Genomic DNA, 4682 nt, shown 5'->3' on the forward strand with positions numbered 1-4682 from the left:
TTTACCTTTAACTACTCGATGCTAACATATCTTTTTGAGACTATGCAAGAGATGCATTTTAAAAGTGATGCTAACATATCTTTTTGAGACTATGCAAGAGATGCATTTTAAAAGTGATGGGATATTCACACTTTTTTTTTTATCAGTTTTGGTCCTTCTGGCTAAATTGATGGTGAAATATTGTCGAATTTATATTTTAAGGGCAAAATCATTATCACAATGAAAGATCTTCAATATCTAAACAAAAGAAAAATAATATTAAGAAAAAAAGAAATGTTTGTCAATCGTCGATACTATAAATCTCATAGATCTCTGTATAGTTTCAGCCTGTCTTCCCATTATTTGTATCAATTAAACACCTATAAATATGATTTTATAGTGGTTTTGTTTAAATATTGAAGATACTTTGTTGAGATGACGATTTTACCCTTAAAATATAAAATCCAGCAATATTTCACCGTCAACTTGCCCAGAAGGATCAAAACTGATAAAAGTAACAAAGTTAGGCACCAAAATTGATAAACCTCAAAAGGCGTAGGACCAAAAGTGATATTAATTCATCTCATATAACAATAGCTTGGGAGATAGTTTGTGCGGAAAGTTACGAAAGTAAAATTTATTTTTGTTTTTTGTTTTTTGATAAAATTTATTTTTGTTAGTAGTATAGATTCCAATGTACTTATGTACCTACTACCTAACAATTGAAACAAGTTTACAAGCCCAAGTATCATTAATCGTTATGCTTTAGGTCTTTAGTTTCCCCTCTCCTTCTGCGTATTAGGATTTCTACGTTTTTATTTCCCATTTATATGGGCTTATGGGCCCGGCCCACTATCAAATGAAAAACCCATTAAAATCACACTCTAAAAACCCTAGCTTCGTCTCGTTATTTATTTATTTTTACTATTTACTGTATACAGTAGAAATATATTTACTAATATATTACAATATGTATATTACATAATATTTATCCCTATTTTGACCAACTTCCATATACATGGTACATATTTTATTTACATTTTTTATTTGTGTATATATGGTAGAAAACAAAAATAGAAATCAAGAGAATTTGGATGCTTATTATATTTTCAGCCTTTATACGCTAGGGGATCATGAACTAATATAAGTAATTGGTATATATGTTAGGGGCTCATGATCATTACCCAAAATTGAAATTGATGTAATATTTAATAATCTTATAATTGATTAACTATATTCGTAAATACTAAAATTTAATATATAATAATAATTTTAGTATATATGAATTGATATTCTTGTTAAAGAAAAATAATTAATTTACACAATAAAGAGTAAATAATACAAGTAAAATGCATTTTTTAAAAAAAATTAATAATAATAAGTACACTAAATGACAACTTTATTTTTTCATAATGAAGCGGAACAATAAATGTAGAATATATTCATTCTTAAATGGTGTATATTAAAAATATCAATAAATAAAATAGGATACTGGATGGAAATCAATTTTGAGGAAATATATTTAGTATTTAATATTTAATAAATTTAGTATATAGTAATAAAATAATTAATATATCTATTCTATTAATTCAATTCTATGAATATTAATTCTATTCTCTTATTATTAATTATTAATTATTAATCCATATTTTTTTTAGAACAATTATTAATCTATATTTTTTTTCTATTAATAAAAGTAAAATCTTCCTCTTCAACTTTAATATTATAGATAATTGGTAAGAAAATATGTGGAAATTAATTAATATCTATTAATTGGTAATATTGCTTCCAATTTCAAAAATTATACATAATTCTCAAAGTAAACATAAATTATACCGTAATTCTCATGGTAATAATGTAATGAATATAATTTTGGAAATATTCAACTTTCTTGCCCAAACTTTTTCTTAATATTGATTAATTGGTAAAAGAATTAATAAAGTTTAATTTGTAACAAAATGTCATATAGAAATTAACTAATATCTATTGAATTGTTATCACAAATTAAATTCAATATGTAATTAAAATGGAAAAATAGTTACCAAATCTGTCAAATTAATTGTGAAAATAATGGAATCAATTTTGCATAATAATTGGTAATATTCCTTGAAAATTCTACGTATAATAATAATAGTATTTCGGCTATGTTTGGCAAATCTAGCTGAAAAGGTAGCTGAAAGCTGAAAAGTAGCTGAAAACTGAAAAGCTATAAGCTCGAAGCTGAAATCTGAAGAGTTGTTAAGCTAGCTGTTATGCTTAAAAGTGTTTGGTAAAATTAACTTTTTGATAAGCTGATAAATGTAAAAAGACTAAAAAGGACATATTCATACAATTTAAATAATTTTAAATTTAAATAAGTTTGTTTATATATTAAAATATAAAATAATGAAATCAATATATTTAAATAAAATATAAAGAAATAACATATATTTGAAAATATATAAAGTAAAAAAAATGTTTATAATTCATAAGATTAGTTCATACAAAAATTAATGTTCAAACACAAATGTCAAACTGAAATTACTACCAAACATAATGAAAAGAAAATGTCAAAATGGTTTTAATTGAGAGGGGTAAAATGATGTCATTTATTTAAAATAATAAGGATAAAGATGAAAAAAAGTTAAAAAACTACTAGCTTATTTTTGAAAAGCTACCCCAAGTAGGGTTTCAAAATAAGCTCTTATTTTAAGCTACTAGCTTATTTTGAGAATATTACCAAACAGAGCTTATAGCTTATTAGTAGCTTAAAATAAGCTATAAGCTCCTAAATAAGCTCTGTCAAACATAGCATTCGAATACTTATTATGCGTAATGAATTGTCGTTAAAATAAAGGATACAATTTTGCGTAATGAATGGAAATATTCCTTAGAAATTCTATGTAATTTTATAAGGAAACAATAATTTGAATACTGATCTATATCTATATTCTATACTATTAATAAAAACAAAATCATCTTTTGTGAAATTTCCCCCCAAACAATAGTAAAAGTAAATTGAAAAAGGAAAGTGATATTATAAATTGACAAAAAATAATCAAAATATAAAATAATCTCAATGAAAAAGGAAACATAAATTAGGCAAATTGGAAAAGGAAACAATATGATTAATTGACTACAAATTATAAAGATCCCTAATTCACTGGAAATAGAAAAGGAAATGAGTGGCTCGGCATGAAATAATATTTGATTAAGAAGATAAATTGAAAAAGGAAACTGATATTAATAATTTATAATTCTCACCTTCTCTGCCTGTGTAGGTGTGTCATGATGGCCTTTTATCCTATAGAAAGCTGCATTAATCTCCCTTACTTGATTATTAATCCAATGGACTTTTGAATATAGGGGTTGGGTTGAGTTATTGAAGACTAGCTCGTTCCTTCACTTCTAAACCCACCGCAAAGTAATTGCAAATAGTGTGTTATCATATTGTGGTCTGTTACCATTTCCTTTATTTGCATTGCCACGATCTGACCATGTCCTAAATGGTGCTCTCCTATACTCCATATAAAATGTCGGGAAAACACACCTCCAAACTTCTTCTGCTACTGGACAGTTGCAAAAAACGTGGTATATATATATATATATATATTTTTTTTTTTTTTGATGTCCTTTTTATAAAGATTAAATAATAATATGGTAATTTAATGGTAATAGCATTCATAAAAAAGAAAAAAATATATTTTATTAAATTGAATTAAAAATTTTAAGGGCAACAAATTTCATATAAAATGAAAATATATATTCTAATAAAATAAAATGAAAATTTCAAGTTCGAAATTGATATGTGAAATTTATTCTAATTAGATACGGAGTGGAATTGAAGTGTTCTATTTAATTTTTATTTTTTTTTTGTTGAGTACTACTGACTCTGTTACAATGTAGTATCTGTTCATAGCTACTTTCTCAACCTACTAAGCACAAAGAGTCAACAGTTGCCTCCACTAAGGCTCGAACCATTCCCTTGGAGCCACCCTCTGGTCATAGTATTATTGTGGCATGACCATTTTTTGTCACCCGTCAACAAAATCGTTGAAATATTGTTAAATACAAAGGCATTTCGATTATTTTTTATACAAAGTGAGTTGACCCTACTATATTTTTATGTTTATTTTTTTTGAAAAAATTTGTAATTGAAGATCGAAATGCTTTTGTATTTAACGACATTAAAACTGTTTTGTTAATAAAGGACCAATAATGGTCATGCCACAATAATACTAGGACCAAATGTGGATGTTCTAATAAAAAAGGACTAAAAATGGATTACTACCTATAAATCTAGGACAAAAAATGGAATTAACTCTTCATAGTTTTAATGATTTATACTCAATATAGTTACGAACTATATTAATCCATACAAATTTAATAATTAAATTCTTTTCATTTGTACATGCATTTTCATTAATTATAATGAATAAAATAAGAAAAATAATTAAGAAAAAAATTATAAAATTAACAAAATATGTGTTCATAAATATTTATAAATTTTAAAAATACATACATACATATACTTATGCAATATATTTTATTAATATTGGAAGGCGAAAACCCAAGTAGCAGATGTACAAATTTGTTAGACATCAGACACATTACGCCAGAAGGAGAAGCCGGCCGAGTCATCATCTAATAGACCTAACACTTCATCTGGGGGGTGAGAGAACATGCATGTCTTTAGTTATATATTTGCTCGAATTCAAGTAAGG

This window comes from Ipomoea triloba, chromosome 10, assembly GCF_003576645.1.
Source record: "Ipomoea triloba cultivar NCNSP0323 chromosome 10, ASM357664v1".
Lineage (NCBI taxonomy): Eukaryota > Viridiplantae > Streptophyta > Magnoliopsida > Solanales > Convolvulaceae > Ipomoea > Ipomoea triloba.